Below are 24,471 nucleotides of genomic sequence, written 5' to 3'. Positions count from 1 at the left end.
TTATATGGCAGCTATATCAGGTTATGGACCAATTTAAACCATACTTTACACAGTTGTTGAAAGTCATTACGAAACATGTCATGCCATTTCCAACGAAATCGGATGGAATTTGCGCCCTCTAAAGGCTCAAGAAGTTAAGATCCCAGATGGGATTATATGACAGTTATATCAGGTGATGCACCGATTTCACCTACACTTGATACAGTTATTGAAAATCATAAAAAAAAAACATCTCATGCCAAATATCAGTCAAATCGGTTAAGAATTGCGCCCTCTAGAGGCTCAAGAAGTGAAGATTGATGATCGGTTTATATGGCGGCTATATCACGTCATGGACCGATTTGAATCATACTTGGCACAGTTGTTGGAAGTCATGACGAAACACGTCGTGCAAAATTTCAGCCATATCAGATATGAATTGAGCCCTCTAAAGGCTCAAGAAATCAAGACCCCAGATCGGTTTACATGACAGCTATATAAGGTTATGGACCGATTTCAACCATACTGAAAACAATTGTTGGAAAATTTCAGCCAAATCGGATAAAAATTGTGCCCTGTAGTCGATCAAGAAGTCAAGATCCCTGACGCGGTTTATATGGCAGCTATATCAAAACATTGACCGATATGGCCCATTTACAATCCCAACCACCCTACACCTATAAGAAGTATTTGTGCAAAATTGCATGCGGCTAGCTTTACTCCTTCAAAAGTTAGCGTGCTTTCGACAGACAGACGGACGGACGAACGAACAGACGGATGGACGGACAGACAGACGGACATGGCTAGATATACATAAAATGTCACGACGATCAAGAATGGATACTTTATGGGGTCTCAGATGATTATTTCGAGTAGTTACAAACAGAATGACGAAATTAGTATACCCCTATCCTATGGTGTAGGGTATAAAAAAAAAGTAAAATTTCGTTTAAATTCGGCACAGTGAGTTCTGTTAGACCAATCGACATATATTTTCAATTTGACTCAGATCGGTGCAGATTTGGGTATAGCTGCCAAATAGTCCGACCTCTAGTTTTGAGGTCTTGGGCCCATAAAAGGCACATTTTTTGTGCGATTTTGCTGAAATTTGGGACAGTGAGTTGTGTTAGGCTCCTCGATATCCTTCTAGATTTGGATATAGCTGCCATATAGACCGATCTCTCGATTAAAGATCTTGGCTTATGTTAGGCTTTTCGACATCCGATCGGTCTATATTTGGATATAGCTGCCAAAAAGATAAAGAGGTTTTTTCAGAAATTTTGCACATTGCTCTGTTCTGACTTCTAACAACTGTGGCAAGTACGGTACAAATCGGTCAAAAATATGATATAGCTCCCATATAAGCCACAATTTTTGTCCGATTTGGCTGATATTTTGAATATGAAGTGTCAAGTATGGTACAAATCAGTCAAAAATATGATGTAGCTCCCAATAAACCGATTTAACTTCTTGAGCCCCTGGAAGCCACAATTTTTGTCCAATTTCGTAGACATTTTGCACACAGTGTTCTGTTATGACTTCCAACAGCTGCGACAAGAAAGGTCCCAATCGGTCAAAAATATGATGTAGCTCCCATATAAACCAAACTCCCAATTTAATTTCTTGAGCCCCTGGAAGCCGCAGTTTTTGTCAGATTTGGCTGAAATTTGGCACATAGTGTTCTGTTATGACTTCCAATAACTGTGCCAAGTACGTTCCAAATCGGTCAAGAACCTGATATAGCTCCCATATAAACCGATCTCCGGATTTGACTTCTTGAGCCCTTGGAAGCCACTGTTTTTAAACGATTTGGCTGAAATTTGGCACACAGTGCTCTTTTATGCCTCTCAACAACTGTGTCAAGTACGGTTCAAATCGGTCAATAACCAGATATAGCTCTCATATTTTAGCAGATTTCATGGTGGTGGGTTCACAAGATTCGGCCCGGTCGAACTTAGAACATTTTTACTTGTTACTTTTTTTTTAACCACTGTGCCTTGTTAGAAACCACCAAATAGCCACAGTCTCTTTTCAAAACTCAAAAATTAAGTGAAACAAATGTGAATGTGCGAGTAAGATGAATGAATGGACCGGATCATCAACAAACGCGCCGCCATGGTGCTCTAACAACCAACCGAACAAACTCGTCATCGTCATCATCATCATCATCATCAGCACTAACGCCAATTTATTTACTTCACCCAAGCCTTTGTTGTGGCTGTGAAATGTGTGTGGAAGTGTCACGGATGTTCCCTATTTGTTTCACGTAATGCTGGATACACCACACTCTAATGAGGACAAACCTGTTGTGGTGATTTTGTGGTTTCAACGAAATCTCAACGTGGTGCAGGTCTTAATTAATTTAACAAAAGGATCATCAGAGCAAAGTCAATGGAAAGAAGTGCAGTGCACTGATTTAAATGAAAGTTGAGGGTGAAGGTTGAGAGGTGCAGGGTGCAGGTGGTTCAAGGCAAAACAATTCCATTGAAAATATTTAAATCTTGGTTAAGATAATTAAAGGCCTAAATATTGACCATCATAATGTGAGAAAACTGACTAAACTTAGAGAAAAGCTATTAAAAGCGTGCTTAGTTCGACAGGGCCGAATCTTATATACCCTCCGCCATGAATCGCATTTGTCAAGTTCCTTGCCTGGTAGCTCTATTGCAGCAGTATCAGGTTGTGGATCGATACTTGGTTTGAATGTTCCACTAAGGAACAGGGGCAAACTTCTCACATATCAATGAGTGAAGTGCAATTCTATTTTAAGCTCAATGACAAGTGGCCTCCTTTTTATAGCCGAGTCCGAACGGGGTGCCGCAGTGCGACACCTCCTTGAAGAGAGGAAAACCACCACTGAAATTTTTTCTGATGGTCAAGCCAGAATTCGAATACAGGATTTCAGCGTCATAGGCGGACATGCTAAGCTTTGCGCTACGGTGGCCTCCATTTACCATAGACCAACTTTGCTAAATTCTCCATTAGAAGACTTTTTTTAAACAAAACCCATAGTTCGGCTAAGAATTCAACTATCTAAGCTTGAAGAAAGTTGAACTGGTAGGTTTATAGGGAAGCAGTGGTGGATTAAAGACTCACCTAGAATTAAGTAGGGGTAATTGTGGTTACTGTCATTCGATCGCCTTTGTTTCATTTAATCGATAGTGGTTATCTTCTAACTAATGAGGGCGACAATCATGTGTTACTTCCTCATTCGACTTTTAGTCTTGTGGCATGAAGTGGACACCTGACCTAAAAAGAAAGAAAGATTTCCATTGTGATAAAAATTGTCTCCAACATCAATAATTTTTTCTAAATTTTTCATTTCCAAACAATTGTTTGAACCGCAAAGAAATGTTCACATCCCGTAGTTCAAAAATGTCAATTTTCAGTAAATTTTTCTTCATGTAACTCGTACTTGATTGAATTTAAATAAAAATAACTAACAAGTGTCCATGTTGATGGCATTTCAAATTGTTTACATTCCCCCCAATTAAATTCCTTTCAATCAAAATTCCATTTTAATAAAACACCAACAAAGAAAAAACGGTCGATTTATTTTGCGTTTTTTTTTTGTTTTGTCCAAAGTGAAAGTCTTTTTTTTTTCATGAACATAAGGAAAAAAAAGGGAAAACTCATCACTATTCATGGTGGACAGCTACAAGAAGACCTCCTACTAATTTGTCACTAAATGTTAATTAAAATGCGTTTGCAGATTTCATCGGTTTTTTTTATTGCGTTGATTCATTGATGTATGATAGTGAAAAAAGGAGGGAGAAAAAGGCAATCAACAACCAAAAATTGGTGGCGACAACAGTGCCCAAAAAAAAAAAATCAGGCTTTCAGTATTGACACAAGTAATAAAAGGCCTTAAACTGACAGTGAGATGATTGATGGACATTTTGTAAGGGCAAGAAATATTAAAACAAGTAAAAGGGGGTTAAGTTCGGCCGGGCCGAACTTTGGATACCCACCACCACGGGCATATATGTAAACCGCCTTTCGTCAAAATCCGGTGAAAAATGCATTTCTTATGCCCCATAGCAGCTTTATCGAAATATGTTCCGATTTCGGCCAAATACTAATAAGTACAAGTCATTGTTCAATTGGGTATAAAAAAATATTTGTAGCTATATATCTAAAAATAAACCGATCTGAACCATATAGAACACGGATGTTGGTCCATATGGCAGTTATACTCACATCTGGACCGATCAATGCCAAATGGAGAAAAAAGGCGAAGGGCCTAACACAACTCACTGTCCCAAATTTCGGCGACATCGGACAATAAATGCGCCTTTTATGGGCAAAAAACCTTAAATCGAGAGATCGGTCTATATGGCAGCTATATCCAAATCTGGACCGATCTATGTCATATTGTAACAGTATGTCGAGGGGCTTAAGATAACTCCCTCTTCCAAATTTCGGCGACATTGGACAATAAATACGCCTTTTATGGGCCCAAAACCTTCAATTGAGAGATCGGGCTACATGGCAGCTATATTCAGATCTGCACCGATCTGTGCCAAATTGAAGAAAGCTGTCGAAGAGCCTAACACAACTCACCGTCCTAAATTTCGGCGACATCGGACTATAAATGCGCTCTTTATGGCCCCAAAACCTCAAATCGAGAGATCGGTCTATATGGCAGCTATATCCAAATTTGGACCGATCTGTGTCATATTGCAGCAGTATGTCGAGGGGCTTAAGATAACTCACTCTTCCAAATTTCGGCGACATCGGACAATAAATGCGCCTCTTATGGGCCCAAAACCTTAAATCGAGAGATCGGTCTATATGGCAGCTATATCCAAATCTGGACCGATCCGTGCCATATTGCAGCAGTATGTCGGGGGGCTTAAGCTAACTCACTTACCGAAATTTCGGCGACTTCGGACAATAAATGCGCCTTTTACTGGCCCAAAACCTTAAATCTAGAGATCGGTCTATATGGCAGCTTTATCCAAGTTTGGACCGATCTGTGTCATATTGCAGCAGTATGTAGAGGAGCTTAAGATAACTCACTCTTCCAAATTTCGGCGAAATCGGACAATAAATGCGCCTTTTACTGGCCCAAAACCTTAAATCTAGAGATCGGTCTATATGAAAGCTATATCCAAAACTGGGCCAAATTGAAAAAGGGTGTTGAAGAGCCTAACACAACTCACCGTCCTAAATTTCGGCGACATCGGACTATAAATGCGCCTTTTATGGCCCCAAAACCTCAAATCGAGAGATCGGTCTATATGGCAGCTATATCCAAATCTGGACCGATCTATGTCATATTGCAGCAGTTTTACGAGGGGCTCAACTTAACTCACTGTCCCAAATATCGGCGACATCGGACAATAAATGCGCCTTTTACTGGCCCAAAATCTTAAATCTAGAGATCGGTCTATATGACAGCTATATCCAAATCTGGACCGATCTGGGCCAAATTGAAAAAGGGTGTTGAAGAGCCTAACAAGACTCACTGTCCCGAATTTCGTCGACATCGGAAAATAAATGCGCCTTTTATGGGCCTAAGACCCTAAATCGGCGGATTGGTCTATATGGCGCTATATCAAGATATAGTCCGATATAGCCCATCTTCGAACTTAACCCGCTTATGGGCCAAAAAATAGTCTGTTCAAAATTTCAGCTTAATAACTCTATTTTTAATTCTTATTCGATTTGGCTTAAATTTTGCATGAGGTGTTTTGTGATGACTTCTAACAACTGTATTAAGAATGGTGCAAATCGGTCCATGACCTGATAGAGCTGTCATATAAACCGATATGGGGTCTTGACTTCTTGAGCCTCTAGAGGGCGCAATTATTATCCGATTTGGCTGGAATTTGGTATGAGGTGTTTTATTTTGACTTCCAACAACTGTGCCAAGTATGGTTCAAGTCGGTTCATAACCTGATATAGCTCTCATATAAACCGATATGGGGTCTTGACTTCTTGAGCCACTAGAGGGCGCAATTATTATCCGATTTGGCTGCAATTTGACATGAGGTGTTTTATTTTAACTTCCAACAACTGTGCCAAGTATGGATCAAATCGGTTCATAACCTGATATAGCTGCTATATAAACCGATCTTGGGTCTTGACTTCTTGAGCCTCTAGACGACGTTATTATTACCCGATTTTGGCTAAAATTTGACATGAGGTATTTTGTTATGACTTTCAACAACTGTGCTGAGTATGGTTGAAATCGGTCTATACCCTGATATAGCTCCCATATAAACCGATCTGCGGTCTTGACTTCTTGAGCCACTAGAGGACACAATTATTATCCGATTTGGCTGCAATTTGGCATGAGGTGTTTTGTAATGACTTTCAACAACTGTGCTGAGTATGGATCAAATCGGTTCATAACCTGATATAGCTGCTATATAACCGATCTTGGGTCTTGACTTCTTGAGCCTCTAGAGGACACAATTATTATCCGATTTGGCTGAATTTTGACATGAGGTGTTTTATTATGACTTTCAACAACTGTGCTGAGTATGGATCAAATCGGTTCATAACCTGATATAGCTGCTATATAAACCGATCTGGGGTCTTAACTTTTTGAGCCTCTAGAGGGCGCAATTATTATCCGATTTGGCTGAAAATTTGGCATGAGGTATTTTGTTATAACTTTCAACAACTGTGCTGAGTATGGTTGAAATCGGTCTATAACCTGATATAGCTGCCATATAAACCGATCTGGGGTCTTGACTTCTTGAGCCTCTACAGGGAGCAATACCTATCCGATTTGGCAGAAATTTTGCATGAGGTGTTTTATTATGACTTTCAGCAACTGTACCGAATATGATTGAAATCGGCCTATAACCTGATACAGCTGCCATATAAACCGATCTGGGTTCTTGAGCCACTAGAGGGCGCAATTATTATCCGATTTGGCAGCAATTTGGAATGAGTTGTTTTGTTATGACTTTCAACAACTGTGCTGAGTATGGATCAAATCGGTTCATAACCTGATATAGCTGCCATATAAACCGATCTTGGGTCTTGACTTCTTGAGCCTCTAGAGGGCGCAATTATTATCCGATTTGGCTGAAATTTTGCATGAGGTGTTTTATTATGACTTCCAACGACTGTGCTGAGTATGGATCAAATCGGTTTATAACCTGATATAGCTGCCATATAAACCCATCTGGGATCTTGACTTCTTGAGCCTCTACAGGGAGCAATTGCTATCTGATTTGGCTGAAATTTTGCATGAGGTATTTTGTTATGACTTTCAACAACTGCGCTAAGAATAGTTCAAATCGGTCCATAACAATTTGTAGTTCATTGTGATAGTACAGCAGCGACAGATCAAAGCATGGTAATCATGTTACCAAATAAGTTGCAGGGCAGACATTGATACGTAGGTATTAAGAGATGTTGAAAACTGAATGACGTAGTTAGTGTAACACCATCCACTGGTGGAGGCTATAAAGACTAAAGACTTTATTTTGGCAAATTTAAATATTCACTTCATTTTCTCCTTAGCTTTTGTTGATAACCCGATAATAAGGCTCTTTCCAACATCTTAATTTTAGGCAATTTATTTAACTTGAATTTCAGTGTTGAAACCCCTTAAAATCTTTCCTTGGAATTAATCAAGCGTTAAAAGGTAAAGAAGCATAATTTTATTGTCCCATTACCGGTGATTACTACACTTCACCATCACAATTAATGTCCGTCCTTGACTAAAACACAATACCTTCGCTACTCTTATATCAGGTGAAATGGACTTGTGCAGGTTATGGTTGCAGGTAGCAGTTAGCAGTTGGCTGCCATGTTAACTGCTTTAGCTTAAGTGGCCTATTTTGAACAGAAAATGAAAGCATTTCGTTCGTTACCAGCATGTAATGAATGGACAGACCTTTTTCTCAAAAAAAGAAAAAAAAAATCACAACTGCATATTCGTTTCTTTGCTGACAACAGGAATTGTGAACCATAAAGAAACGAAAGAAAAAAAACCCAGAGCAAAAAACTAAATCGTGTGACATGCAGCAGTTTTGTGGCGGTTTGTTTGGAAACAAAACAAACCACAAATGACAACTATGACAACAAGTGAAATGCGAGTGCATCAGACGATGCATTTTGGATTATGGCTACGCGCAGACTGTTAAAATGTGAATGGTTGAAAATTTTAGAGAGGTGAGGAGTAACATACCATGTGAAGTTATGTATGGGAAATTATAACTAAAAAGTAAATCAAAAGCTCACGAAATTTGGAATATCTAAAGTTAGCCGCTCTAAAGTGCCCCCAAATATCTCTTAGTGATGAAGGTTTCCTAAAATTATGCATGTCTCAAATCGGTTTATGTATAGATATAGGCCCCACATAAAGTAATTTCGTTAATTGACCTTTTAAACCCTCGAATAATTGGGATATCCTCTTCTGCGCTACTATGGGCAGCTGCCCATAGTAGCTGCCGTAACATTCGGCCGGGCCGAATCTTATATACCCTCCACTACTGATTGCATTTGTCGAGCTCTATGCGCGGTATCTCTTTTTAGACAAACATAGAATAAGAACTGTTATGCTATTGGAGCTACACCAAGTTATAGTCCGACTCGGACCATCAATGAATGCTAAACATTGTAGAAGTCATTGTGCAATATTTCAGTTCTTTCGGATAAGAATTGCGCCTTGTAGGGGCTCAAGAAGCAAAATCGGGAAATAGGCTTATATGGGAGCTGTATCAAGTTATTGATCGATTGAGATCATATTAGACACGTATGTTGAAGGTCCTGAGAGAAGCTGTTGTACAAAATTTCAGCCAAATCGGATGAGAATTACGCCCTCTAGAGGTTCAAGAAGTCAAGATCCCAGATCGGTTTATATGGCAGCTATATCAGGTTCTACACCGATTTATGCCATACTTAGTACAGTTATTGGAAGTCATAACAAAACACCTCATGCAAAATTTCAGCAAAATCGGATAACAATTGCGCGCTCTATTGCCTTAAGAAGTCAAGACCCCAGATCGGTTTATATGGCAGCTATTCCAGATTATGAACCGATTTGAATCGTACTCAGCACAGCTGTTGAGAATGATTCCAAAACACTACGTGCAAAATTTCATTTAAATACGAGAATTGCGCCTTCTATAGCCTCAAGAAGTCAAGACCCAAAATCGGTTTATATGGCAGCTATATCAAAACATGGACCGATTAAAAGCATACATAGAGTAGTTGTTGGAAGTGCTACCACAACACTACGTGCAAAATTTCAATTAAGTCGGATAAGGATTGCGCCTTCTAGAGGCTAAAGATCGTCGTGACATTTTATGTCGATCTAGCCATGTCCGTCCGTCTGGCCGTCGGTCCGTCTGCCTGTCGAAAGCACGCTAACTTTCGAGGGAGTAAAGCTAGCCACTTGAAAATTTGCACAAATACTTCTTATTAGTACAAGTCGATTGGGTTTGTAAATGGGCCTTATCGGTCCATGTTTTGATATAGCTGCCATATAAACCGATTTTGGGTCTTGACTTTATGAGCCTCTAGAAGGCGCAATTCTTATCCGATTGTAATACAATTTTGCACGATGTGTTTCGCTATGACTTCCAATAACTGTGCTAAGTATGTTTCAAATCGGTCCATAACCAGATATAGCTGCCGTATAAGCCGATCTGGGGTCTTGACTTCTAGATCCTCTAGAGGGCGCAATTCTTATCCGATTGGAATGAAATTTTGCATTACGTGTTTTGTTACGATATCCAAGAACTGTACCAAGTATGGTTCAAATCGGTAGATAACCTTATATAGTTGTCATATAAACAGATCTGGGGACTTGACTTCTTGAGCTCCTAGAAGGCGCAAATCTTATCCAATTGGAATGACATTTTGCACGACGTGTTTTGCTATGACTTCCAATAACTGTGTTAAGTATGTTTCAAATCGGTCCTTAACCTGATATAGCTGCCATATAAACCGAACTTGAATCTTGACTATTTGAGCCTCTAGAGGGCGCAATTGTTATACGATTGTAATAAAATTTTGCACAATGTGTTTCGCTATGACTTCCACCAACTGTGCCAAGTATGGTTCAAATCGGTTCATAACCTGATATAGCTGCCGTATAAGCCGATCTGGGGTCTTGACTTCTTGAGCCTCTAGAGGGCTCAATTATTATCCGAGTGGGCTGAAATTTTGCACGAAGTATTTTTTTATGATATCTAACAACTGTGCCAAGTATGGTTCAAATCGGGTTTTAACCTGATATAGCTGCCATATAAACCGATCTTGGGTCTTGGATTCTTGAGCCACTAGAGGGCGCAATCCTTATCCGGTTTTGCTGAAATTTTGCACGAAATATTTTGTTATGGTATCTAACATCTGTGGCAAGCATGATTCAAATCGGTCCATAACCTGATATAGCTGTCATATAAACCGATCTTGGGTCTTGACTTCTTGAGCCTCTAGAGGGCGCAATTCTTATCCGATTTAAATGAAATTTTGCACGACGTGTTTTGTTATGACTTGCAACAACTGTGCCGAGTATGATTCAAACTGTTCCATAACCTGATATAGCTGTCATATAAACCGACCTGAGGACTTGACTTCTTGAGCCTCTAGAGGGCGCAATTCCTATCCGATTTGGCTGAAATTTTGCATGACTTAATTTATTATGACTTTCAACAACTGTGCTGAATAAGGTTCAATTCGGTTCATAACCTGATATAGCTGCCATATAAACCGATCTAGGATCTTGAATTCTTGAGCCTCTAGAGGTCGCAATTATTATCCGATTTGCCTGAAATTACGACAGATCCTCTCATAACCATCAACATAGGTGTTTATTATGGTCTGAATCGGTCTATAGCCTGATGCAGCTCCCATATAAATCGATCTCTCTATTTTACTTCTTGAGCCGCTAGAGGGCGCAATTCTTATTCGAATTGGCTGACATTTTACACAGATCTCCAACATTTAATTTAATTTTGGGCCGAACCGGACCATATCTTGATATCGCTCTAAGAGATGCCGGGAAAAGAACTCGACAAATGAGATCCATGGTGGAGGGTATATAAGATTCGGCCCGGCCGAACTTAGTACGCTTTTACTTGTTCACTTTCAAAAAGCATCCTCTTTACTTTTGCTGACTTCTATCACTTGTTGGAGATGTAAAACATAAAAATGTTTTGGCATTCCTCTGATTTAAAGTTGATTAAATACTTTTACAAATTTTACAAAATTTTTTGGTAATTGAGTTTAACGAACATTCGGTTCACAGTTTCCATTCAGTAGTCTATTCAGCAATTCCAAAGTATTGCTAATTCGTCAAAATGAATTCTTAACTCTGGCGTCTGAAGCATAGCCATCAGCATCGCCACCGCCACCGCCATCGCCACCATCATCGTCATCACCATAATTTGCTTAATTGACTGTTTGTTTGAATGTCTGACTGTCTGGATCTATTTTTCCAATTCTGTGTGCGTTTTTGCGTGTTTGTTGTTATTGTTGTTGTTGTTTCTTTGTTTTTTGGTAATAAACAAAGAACGCATTGAAATTTTGATATTTCATTGCCCTTGCTCTTGGGGCTTGGCGCTAATGTTGCTTCTATTGTTGCTCGGCACAATCTAAAGATGTCTGTCTGTCCTGTCCCCTCAAAAATATTTTGATATCTGAAATAGCGTGGGTGAGCCAGCATCGAGTTGCTAAACATAATTTTACAATTAGTACAACAACTAATTTGATGTTATTGTACTCTTTTTTATTTTTCCATTTCTATGCAAAAAATAGCAAATTGAAAATTTCAAAAAACTCAATAGAACGGAATGAACATTTCGCTGGCAATGTTTCTTATGCTTAATTTTCATGACTTTGTTTTGCGTTGAAACAATTAAAAGAAATTCATAAACACATTGTCGGCAAACATCATTAAATGTCTTTTTTTTATTTTTTTATTGGCAACTCATGCCACATTTAATTGTGTAGCTGTTTTCCTTTTTTGGGCCATTGATAAATATTGAAAGTGTCTTAGAATTCTTTAAAGGCGGCAGTAGTAAAGTGTGATGCTTTCGCAGAATGACGAAAGTAATAAATCATGGGAATTTATTCATGTTTTCTTATAAATGGGAAATGGAAATTTAGCAAAAATAAACAGTCCAATGACCTAATTTCAACAAAATCTGGGAAAAAGAACAAAATAAAAAATCTAATTGTATTACGCTGATTTTTTTCACAAAAGCGGTGTTATTTTTTCTAACAAGAAAAACAAGGAAGTTCGTCAAACTCAACACCAATGATATATGTGTTATTCAAATTTTGCCAAAGGCGCATGAAAAATGGGCCGGAGAACGTAACGATGATCTAGAATGAATATTTTTGACAAAACATAAATTAATCTTACATTTAACAAGTAAAAAGGCGTTAAGTTCGGCCGGGCCGAACTTTGTTTACCCACCACCTCGGGCATATATGTAAACCACCTTTCGTTAAAATCCGGTGAAAAATGCATACCTTATGCCCCATAGCAGCTATATCGAAATATGTTCCGATTTGGACCAAATACTAATAAGTACAAGTCATTGTTCAATTGTGTATAACAAAATATTGGTCTTTTTAGTAGCTGTATCTAAAAATAAACCGATCTGAGCTATATACGACACGGACGTCGAAAAGCCTAACATAAGTCAAATTTCAGTGAAATCGGATTATAAATGCGCCTTTCATGGGGCCAATACCTTAAATAGGGAGATCGGTCTATATGACAGCTATATCCAAATCTGGACCGATCTGGGCCAAATTGAAGAAGGACGTCGAAGAGCGTAACTAAACTCACTGTCCCAAAATTTCGGCGAAATCGGACAATAAATGCTCCTTTTATGGCCCCAAAACATTAAATCGAGAGATCGGTCTATATGGCAGCTATATTCAAATTTGGACCAATCTGGGCCAAATTGAAGTAGGATGTCGAAGGGCCTAACATAACTCACTGTCCCAAATTTCGGCAAAATCGGACAATAAAAGCGTGTTTTATGGGCCTAAGACCCTAAATCGAAAGATCGGTCTTTATGGCAGCTATATTCAAATCTGAACCGATCTGGGCCAAATTGAAGAAGAATGTCGGGGGGGCTAACATAACTCACTGTCTAAAATTTCAGCAAAATCGGATAATATATGAGGCTTTTATGGGCCCAAGACCCTAAATCGGAGGATCGGTCTATATGGCAGCTATATTCAAATCTGGACCGATCTGGGCCAAATTGAAGAAGGATGTCGGGGGGCTAACATAACTCACTGTCCCAAATTTCATCAAAATCGGATAATAAATGAGGCTTTTATGGGCCTAAGACCCTAAATCGAGAGATCGGTCTATATGGCAGTTATATGAAAATCTGGATCGACCTGTGCCATATTGCAGAAGTATGTCGAGAGCTTAACTTAACTCTCTGTCTCAAATTTCAGCGACATCGGACAATAAATGCGCCTTTTATGGCCCCAAAACCTTAAACCCAGAGATCGGTCTATATGGCAGCTATATCCAAGTCTGGGCGGATAGTGGGCCAAATTGAAAAAGGACGTCGAAGAGCCTAACTAAACTCACTGTCTCAAATTTCAGCGACATCGGACAATAAAAGCGCGTTCTATTGGCGTAAGACCCTAAATCGGCGGATTGGTCTATATGGCAGTTATATCCAAATCTGAACCGATCAGGGCCCAATTGAATAAAGATGTCGAAAGGCCTATGACAACACACTGTCCCAAATTTTATCAAAATCGGATAATAAATGTGGCTTTTATGGGCTTAAGACCTTAATCGGAGGATCGGTCTATATGGCAGCTATATCCATATCTGGACCGATCAGGGCCCCATTGAAGAAACATGTCGAAGGGCCTAAGACAATACACTGTCCCCAATTTCAGCAAAATCGGATAATATATGGGGCTTTTATGGGCTTAAGACCTTAATCGGAGGATCGGTCTATATGGCAGCTATATCCAAATCTGAACCGATCAGGGCCTAATTGAATAAAGATGTCGAAAGGCCCAAGACAACACACTGTCCCCATTTTAAGCAAAATTGTATAATAAATGAGGATTTTATGGGCGTAAGACCTTAATCGAAGGATATGTCTATATGACAGCTATATTCAAATCTGGACCGATTGAAGAAGGATGTCGGGGGGCTAACATAACTCACTGTCCCCAATTTCATCAAAATCGGATAATAAATGAGGCTTTTATGGCCCCAAAACCTTAAATCGGAGGATCGGTCTATATGGCAGCTATATTCAAATCTGGATCGATCTGTGCCATACTGCAGAAGTACGTCGAATGGCCTAACATAACTCACTGTCCCAAATTTCAGCAAAATCGGATAATAAATGTGTCTTTTATGGGCCTAAGACCCTAATTCAGCGGATCGGTCTATGCCAATTCTGGACCGATCTGGGCTAAATTGAAGAATAATGTCGAGGGGCCTAACTTAACTCACTGTCTCAAATTTCAGCGACATCGGACAATAAAAGCGCGTTCTATTGGCGTAAGACCCTAAATCGGCGGATTGGTCTATATGGCAGTTATATCCAAATCTGAACCGATCAGGGCCCAATTGAATAAAGATGTCGAAAGGCCTATGACAACACACTGTCCCAAATTTTATCAAAATCGGATAATAAATGTGGCTTTTATGGGCCTAAGACCCTAAATCGAAGGATCGGTCTATATGGCAGCTATATCCAAATCTGAACCGATCAGGGCCCCATTGAAGAAAGATGTCGAAGGGCCTAAGACAATACCACTGTCCCCAATTTCAGCAAAATCGGATAATATATGAGACTTTTATGGGCTTAAGACCTTAATCGGAGGATCGGTTTATATGGCAGCTATATCCATATCTGGACCGATCTGGGCCAAATTGATGTAGGATGTCGAGTGGCCTAACATAACTCACTGTCCCAAATGTCACGGCGAAATCGGATAATAAATGCGCCTTTTATGGCCCCAAAACCTTAAATGGAAGGATCGGTCTATATGGCAGCTATATTCCAATCGGATCGATCTATGCCATATTGCAGAAGTATGTCGAGCGGCTTAACTTAACTCACTGTCCCAAATGTCGGCGACATCGGACAATAAATTCGCCTTTTATGGCCCCAAAGCCTTAAATGGGGCGATTGAAGCGAAATTTGGTGTGTGTATAATAAATGAGGATTTTATGGGCGTAAGACCTTAATCGAAGGATATGTCTATATGACAGCTATATTCAAATCTGGACCGATTGAAGAAGGATGTCGGGGGGCTAACATAACTCACTGTCCCAAATTTCATCAAAATCGGATAATAAATGAGGCTTTTATGGCCCCAAAACCTTAAATCGGAGGATCGGTCTATATGGCAGCTATATTCAAATCTGGATCGATCTGTGCCATACTGCAGAAGTACGTCGAATGGCCTAACATAACTCACTGTCCCAAATTTCAGCAAAATCGGATAATAAATGTGTCTTTTATGGGCCTAAGACCCTAATTCAGCGGATCGGTCTATGCCAATTCTGGACCGATCTGGGCTAAATTGAAGAATAATGTCGAGGGGCCTAACTTAACTCACTGTCTCAAATTTCAGCGACATCGGACAATAAAAGCGCGTTCTATTGGCGTAAGACCCTAAATCGGCGGATTGGTCTATATGGCAGTTATATCCAAATCTGAACCGATCAGGGCCCAATTGAATAAAGATGTCGAAAGGCCTATGACAACACACTGTCCCAAATTTTATCAAAATCGGATAATAAATGTGGCTTTTATGGGCCTAAGACCCTAAATCGAAGGATCGGTCTATATGGCAGCTATATCCAAATCTGAACCGATCAGGGCCCCATTGAAGAAAGATGTCGAAGGGCCTAAGACAATACCACTGTCCCCAATTTCAGCAAAATCGGATAATATATGAGACTTTTATGGGCTTAAGACCTTAATCGGAGGATCGGTCTATATGGCAGCTATATCCATATCTGGACCGATCTGGGCCAAATTGATGTAGGATGTCGAGTGGCCTAACATAACTCACTGTCCCAAATGTCACGGCGAAATCGGATAATAAATGCGCCTTTTATGGCCCCAAAACCTTAAATGGAAGGATCGGTCTATATGGCAGCTATATTCCAATCGGATCGATCTATGCCATATTGCAGAAGTATGTCGAGCGGCTTAACTTAACTCACTGTCCCAAATGTCGGCGACATCGGACAATAAATTCGCCTTTTATGGCCCCAAAGCCTTAAATGGGGCGATTGAAGCGAAATTTGGTGTGCTCTCATGTAGTACCCTAATACTACAAATTTGGTATTCAAATTTCGGATGGGGTACCTAGGGGGGCCGCCCCACCCTGAAACCTACCAAACATATATTTAGACCAATCACGACGATATGGGACTCAAATGGAAAGTATTCTGGATGACAAAACGTATCTGATATCCAATTGTCGGACCAAGCGCTAGGGGGACCACCCCACGCCATAAAACACCCCTAAATCGGACATATTTACCAACCATGCCAATATGGGACTCAAATTAAAGGTATTTGCGAGTAAAATACGAATCTGATATCCAAATGTGGGACCACGTTTCTGGGGGTACACCCCTTCCCTAAAACACCCCCCAAATAGGACTTATTTACTGACCATTGTAATATGGGGCTTTAATAAAAGGTATTTGAGTGTAGAATTCGAATCTGATATCCAAATACGGGACCAAGTGTTATGGGGTCGCCTCTCCCCAAAAACATCCCCAAAGGAGACAAATTTACGACCATAGCAATATGGGGCTCTAATGAAAGGTCTTTGGGAGTAAAGCACGCATCTGATATCAATATTCGGGAAAAGTGTCAATGGGGCCACCCCACCCCCACAATACCACCCAAATATCTGAATATGGTTTTTAGAGTATAACATGAATCCGATATATATTTTCAGGGGCAACTCACTGAGTGGCCGTTCATCCTCCAAAACACCCCCCAAGCTGGTCATGTTTGCCGTGTATGGAAATGTGGGGCTCAAATTAAAGGTATTTGAGAGTAGACCAAGTATCTAATATTAACATTAGGGACCATTTGTCTAGGGGACATGCCACCACCATAACAACCCACCAAATAGAACATATTTGCTCACCATGACAATTTGGGTCTTAAAAAGAGTGGAACTAAATATTTATAGTTTTAAGGGCCTATATCCCAAATCGGACATATTTGCTGATTTTTGCAATAAGGAGTTTAAATGAGATTAGAAAACGAATTTGATAGATTTGAGATATATGAGAAGAGAGAAACCACCCCAATCCCCAAAACAGCCAAAAACAATGTGGAGCTTAACTGAAAGGTAAGCTCCACAGGAGGTAGAGCAAGAATTGATACCCAATTTCGGAAACAATTTTCGGGGGTCTACCCCTTTCCCAAAATACCCCACAATCAGCAATTTTTTACTGACCATCGCAATTTGGGGCTCAAATAAAGGTATTTGAGAGTAGAATACGAATTTGATATCCAAATGTAGGACCATGTTTTTTTTAGGGCAACACACCTTCCCCAAAAAACCCCTAAAGGGTAAAAATTTTTCGACCACGCCAATCTGTGGCTTAAATGAAATGAAAGAAGGCGCAGCGGAGCGGGTCCGGGTCAGCTAGTATTAAGATAAAGTCCGATAAGCCCATCTTCGAAATTTCACCTCAATATCTCTATGTTTAAAGACTGCATCGTGATTTAAACAGACAGACGACGGACGGACGGACATGGCTAGATCGTCTTAGATTTTTATGCTGATCAAGAATAAATATACTTTATAGGGTCTTATATGGATATTTCGATGTTTTGCAAACGGAATGACAAAATGAATATATCACCATTTTTCGGTGGTGGGTATAATTCACTAGTAATGTCGACAGTGGTAAAAAAATCCTTCTTGCCGAATTTCGAGAGAATCGGTTAACAAATGACCATTTTTTTTGCATTATTACTGAAAACTGGACGAACATATATATGGGAGCTATAGCCAGATCTGAACTGATTTTTGTCCAATTTCAATAGGCCTTGTCTCTAGGCCGAAAAACATGCCTGTACCAAATTTGAAGACGATCGGATGAAAACGGCGGACTGTACTTTGTACACAAATTAACATGGACAGAGAGACGGACAGATAGACCGACAGACAGACGGACATAGCTAAATCGAATCAGAAAGTGATTCTGAGTCGATCGGTATACTTATCAATGGGTCTATCTCTCGTCCTTTTGGGTGTTACAAACTAATTCACTAAGTTATAATACCCAGTACCATAGCAGTGGTGTAGGGTATAACAAGTAAGAGCGTGCTAAGTTCGGCCGGGCCGAATATTATATACCCTCCACCTTTGGTCGCATTTGTCGATATCTATGCGCGGTATCTCTTTTTAGACTAACAAAGAATATTGAATAAGAACTGTTATGCTATTGGAGCTATATCGAGTTATAGTCTGATTCGGATCATAAATGAATTCTGAACATTGTGTAATATTTCAGTTCATACGGATAAGAATTGCGCTTCGTAGGGGCTCAAAAAGCAAAATCGGGAGATCGGTTTATATGGGAGCTATATCAAGCTATTGATCGATTCAGACCATATTAGACACGTATGTTGAAGGTCATGAGAGAAGCCGTTGTACAAAATTTCTTCCAAATCGGATTAGAATTGATACCAAAACACTAGGTGCAGAATTTCAGTCACATCGGACGAAAGACGCGCCTTCAACAAGTCAAGATCCAAGATCGGTTTATATGGCAGCTATATCAAAGCATGAACCGATTTCAACCATACTTAGCGCAGTTGTTGGAAGTGATACCAAAACACGTCGTGCAAAATTTCAGTCAAATCCGATTTGAACCAAACTTAGCGCAGTTGTTGGAAGTGGTACCAAAACACCGTGCGCAAAATTTCTTCCAAATCGGATTAGAGTTGCGCGCTCTATTGGCTCAAGATGTCAATACCCAAGATTGATTTTTATGGCAGCTATATCAAAACATGGACCGATATGGCCAATTTATAATCCCAACCGACCTACACTAATAAGAAATAATTGTGCAAAATTTCAAGAGGCTAGCTTTACTCCTTCGAAAGTTAGCGCGCTTTCGACAGACAGACGAACGGACATGGCTAAATCGACATAAGATGACATGACGATCAAGAATATATATACTTTATGGGGTCTCAGACGCGTATTTCGAGGTGTTACAAACAGAATAACGAAATTAGTATACCCCATCCTATGGTGGAGGGTATAAAAAGGAAATCGAACCACAAATGTCTTCGCAAATTACAAAATACAAAGCAAATGTCGGACAAAATTGAAAAAAAAAATTTATAGTTGAATATCCCAGAAACCAGTGGAGATAATGTAGACCTCAAGCGGGCTTTTTAGCATTATAAAGCAAAAAAAATTTGGAAATCGAACCACAAACGAAGATTTGGCAGCTCTAACAAATTTTCGAATTACCGAGGTGATAAATTTTAGGGGCCTGCCAAAAGGCGCCCGGGTCTTGAAATTTTGCACACGATCTTGCTAACGACTCAAATCTAACCATTCCAAATTTCAAGCAGATATCTTTAACCTTAACCACACTGTGCATTCCCTGAACCATTAAGAAGTTTAGGTGCTGATATGCTCGCACCACTTTTCCTTAAAGCTCCAGATACTTGCGGTGTGGTTAATTCCCCGTTTAATCTTTACCCAGCCGCTTCGGTTTAAAGTACCTTTTCAGTCTCTTTCTTTTTCGCTAGTTCGCACTACTCACACACAGGACCACTTCCTCATTTGATCGAGATATGGACGATAATTTCCCAGTAAACTCTTTAGGGTCACTTCCTTATATGATCGAGATATGGACGATAATTTCCCAGTTAACTCTTTAGAAACTATTGCTGAGTCATCTCCCACGTCTCCAACCCCACCGCTTCTATTCACGATTATCATCATTTTGTTGAATCCGTATGACACAACTCCTTTCGCCGTTTTGAGGTCTTCGGGGCAGCCTGTGGTAAGTTCGAATGTTGTATGACTCTGGTTCTCGTTAGCCTCATTGAACTTACTAATCTCCCTGTCAGTGGTTGAAAGATTTGAGGATGGCAATCTTTTTTTTATAAGAAAGATTTTCCAAGAAAATATATGTGGGCCTTAAATCGACAAGTTCGTCTGTTATTAATTACACCCTTCACCATAGGGATAGGGATATGCTAATTTCGTTTAGATCTGAGACCCAACAAAGTTTATATATACATGATCGTTTTGGCATTATTAGCCGATTAAGCCAAGTCCGTCCCTCGGTCCGTCTCTAGAAAGCACGATAACTTTCGAAGGAATAAAGCTAGGTGCTTAAAATTTTGCACGAATACTTCGTATAAATGTCTTTCAGTAGTGATTGTAATGGGTTATGTATGTCCATGTTGTTATATAGCTGCCATACAAACCGATCCTGGATCTTGACTTTTTGTGCCTCTAGAGGGCGCAATTTATAATCGATTTGGTTGAAATTTTACATAAAGTATTTTGTTTTGACTTCCAACAGTTATCACAAGCATGGTCTAAATCGATTCATAACCTAATATAGCTACCATATAAACCAATATCGGATCTTGACTTCTTGAGGCACAATTCTTATCCTATTTGGCCGAAATTTTGCACAATGACTTCTACTATGGTCTCCAAAATCCAAACCAAGTGTGGGGTTCGAATCGGTCCATAACCTGATATAGCTACAAAAGCATAGCAACTCTTCTCCATTATCCTTTGTTTGTCCATAAGGAGATATCGGGCAAAGAACTTGACAAATGCGATCAACGGCGGAGGGCAAATAAAACTCGGTCCGGCCAAACAAAGTACGCCAGTACTTGGTTTCTTCTACGCTGTATGATACATATCTTCCGTGGAGTAGAGTATATAAAACTGGACCCAAAATATATGTCCAAATATATCAAAAGTTCATTTCGCCTAAATTTAATGCACTTTTAGTTGTTTTTATTAAACAGATGTCGATTTCAAGTGTATGTCTAAACAAATGTCCTCTTACTCGAGTGTTTGTCATAAACAGATTTTTGACATTGCATTCCGATTGACATGCTACATAAAACATCCTTAAATTCAATCAACTAAATACTATCAAAAAAAAAAAAAAAAAACATATCAAAGCATTTGCTTCCCATGGCTCAACGGCAAAAAACTACTTCACATTCTATACTGAATACAAACTCTATTCGATGATATGAGCTATTCTATGTGATGTGCATGAATGAAGAACACTTAAGTGTATTGAAAATATGTGTGCAAATAGAGACACATATTTGCACAAATGTATTCAAAATGACAGTGATGTGTGTGTCCTTAAAAACACACACACACACATACACATGGACAAATGCACAACAAATATGTCCAAACTTATAGCTGGATACACAGAAATAAAAGATGGGCAAACATTTTGGATTTTTCTTATTTGTAGGATTTTTAGCAATGACAACGACCTAAAGAACAAAAACTTTTAAATCACCAGTAAGGAAAGGTGAAAGTCGGGCGGTGCCGAATATATATTATACACTACACCACCGAGAATATGTACTACTTTCAATACATGGAACCTATCTTGAAATCTATTCAGACTTTAATTTTACATACCTATTGAAATAATGAATAGAATTTTGTAAGATTTTCTTGCGATAGGACCTAAATTGTGGATACTACAGACTTAAAGGGCCATATCGGATGCAAAAAAAAATATATGTCGCAGCTATATCTACAATAAATCTGGCCGGATTCTTATAAAGTTTTGCACACGTACTGGGACGTTACATAGAAATCTCATGCAAACTTTGTAAAAATTAGACAAAAACTGTGGCTTCTACAGTCTTAAAAGGCTATAACGGATGAAAGATATATAAAGGGTGATTTTTTTGAGGTTAGGATTTTCATGCATTAGTATTTGACAGATCACGTGGGATTTCAGACATGGTGTCAAAGAGAAAGATGCTCAGTATGCTTTGACATTTCATCATGAATAGACTTACTAACGAGCAACGCTTGCAAATCATTGAATTTTATTACCAAAATCAGTGTTCGGTTCGAAATGTGTTCATTCACCGTAACGTTGCGTCCAACAGCATCTTTGAAAAAATACGGTCCAATGATTCCACCAGCGTACAAACCACACCAAACAGTGCATTTTTCGGGATGCATGGGCAGTTCTTGAACGGCTTCTGGTTGCTCTTCACTCCAAATGCGGCAATTTTGCTTATTTACGTAGCCATTCAACCAGAAATGAGCCTCATCGCTGAACAAAATTTGTCAAAATTTGAACACATTTCGAACCGAACACTGATTTTGGTAATAAAATTCAATGATTTGCAAGCGTTGCTCGTTAGTAAGTCTATTCATGATGAAATGTCAAAGCATACTGAGCATCTTTCTCTTTGACACCATGTCTGAAATCCCACGTGATCTGTCAAATACTAATGCATGAAAATCCTAACCTCAAAAAAAATCACCCTGTATCTTGATCACAAAAATACATGGACAGACAGATGGACATAACTTAATCGAATCAGGAAGTTATTCTAAGCCGATCGGTATCTGTCCATGTTTTGATATGGCCTCCATATAAACCAATCTTAAATCTTGATTTCTTAAGCCACTAGAGGGCGCAATTATAATCTGATTTGGCCGAAATTTGGCACGAGCTGTTTTATTATGATTTTCAACAACAGTGCTAAGTATGGTTGAAATCGGTCCATGACCTGATCTAACTGTCATATAAACAGGTCTGGGGTCTTGACTTCTTGAGCCTCTAGAGGGCGCAATTCCTATCCGATTTGGCTGCAATTTAGCATGACATGTTCCGTTATGATTTCCAACAACTCTGCTAAGCAGAGATGGTCCGTAAGACGATTTTTTAGGTTTCCGACTGTCAAAAAGTTGTAAAAGTCGAAAACGTCGTATACTTGTATAAAACGTAGAAAAAGTCGCAAACGTCATAAACCTTAATAACTCAGTGCAAAAGTTTGATTTTTAACAAATATTATTGTCACTTATTTGTTGTATATAGAAGAGTTTATATGTAAAAAAATTTCGCAATAAAAGAAATATTAAGTTTTTTTTTTAATTTTTGCATTTACATTTTTCACACAATAAATTGGAAATATACGCAAATTTCAAGTCAATTTATAAAGTAACGTTTAAGGATTTTTTTGTGAAGCAAAAAATCCATAAATTATTAGTTTTCATCAATTATATTTAGAAATTGCAATTATTTTGTATCCTTTTGCAAAATTATTTGCTTCTCCCGTTTTAATTTGCTTTTTGAAAGCTGTTGTAAACGACATATGTTAAAAATGCATGACATCTGAGGAAGTGTCAAGTGAAATGGTACATGGAGTGTTAATTATGTTATTCAATAACAATACTTAAAAATAACATTACTTATTCAATAAAATACTTAACACGCCATCTTCCATTTCACTTGACATTACCTCACATTAGCATACTTAACACGCCATCTACCATTTCACTTGACACTACCTCAGATGTCATTCATTTTATAACAATATTGGTAAAAATCGTGTAAACCTACGGTAGCTTTTTCTAATTCTGAACCGTTTTTTCCAATTTCAATATTGTTCGTCTCCAGGAGGAAAAAATTACTTATGCCAAAATTTTTAGTTAATCAGATCAAAAATTCGACATATTTTCGTTCGAATTTTTTTTTCTGTCAGAAACCTAGTTTTTTGGCTAGGTTTACGACGTTTTCGACGTATGTAATATACGTCGGAAATGTATGTCATATACGTCACTGTTTCTGACAGGCCATCTCTGGTGCTAAGTACAGATCAAATCGGCGCATAATCTGATATAGCTGTCATATAAACCGATTTTGAATCTTAACTTATTGAGCCACTAGAGGGCGCAATTCTTATCCGATTTGGCTGAAATTTCGAATGAGGAGTTTTCTTGTGATTTCCAACAACTGTGCTAAGTATGGTTGAAATCGGTCCGTAAGCTGATAAAAACTAATCTGAGGTCTTTACTTCTTGAGCCTCTGGAGGGGGCAATTATTACCCGATAAGGCTGAAATTTTGCACGACGTGGTTCGTTATGACTTCCAACAATTGTGCCAAATATGGTTTAAATCGGTTCATAACTTGTTATAGCTGCCGTATAAACCGATCTGGGATCTTGAACTTTTGAGCCTCTGGAGGGAGCATTTATTATGCGATTTGGCTGGAGTTTTGTATAATGGCTTCTGCCATGACCGATTACATCTCGATTAGACTTTTTGAGCTTCTAGAATGCCCAATTCGAATTCGATATGGCTAAAATTTACATGAGGTGTTTTGTTATGACGCACAACAACTGAGCCAAATATGGTCTGAATCAGTCTATAGCCTGATACAGCTCCCATAGAAACCGATCTCCCTAGAGCCCCTAAAGGGCGCATTTCTAGAAGCTTAAAAATCTAATCGGGAGATCGATTTATATGGCAGCTATATCGGG

At 39.1% G+C, this 24,471-nt stretch overlaps 1 long non-coding RNA gene across 1 annotated transcript in view; it reads right to left on the bottom strand.

The window, feature by feature from the left end:
• Window positions 1-3,127: 3,127 nt before the first annotated feature.
• The window catches only part of LOC106089471 (uncharacterized), an 88,521-nt gene continuing 67,177 nt past the window's right edge, over window positions 3,128-24,471 (bottom strand). The window contains exon 3 of the long non-coding RNA XR_001221617.2: window positions 3,128-3,228. This is a non-coding gene — a long non-coding RNA (uncharacterized LOC106089471). The remainder of the gene's footprint in view (window positions 3,229-24,471) is intronic.

This window comes from Stomoxys calcitrans, chromosome 2, assembly GCF_963082655.1.
Source record: "Stomoxys calcitrans chromosome 2, idStoCalc2.1, whole genome shotgun sequence".
Taxonomy (NCBI): Eukaryota; Metazoa; Arthropoda; class Insecta; order Diptera; family Muscidae; genus Stomoxys; species Stomoxys calcitrans.
The sequence above is the reverse complement of the archived record's forward strand: the minus strand, read 5'-3'. Positions and strand labels throughout refer to the sequence as shown.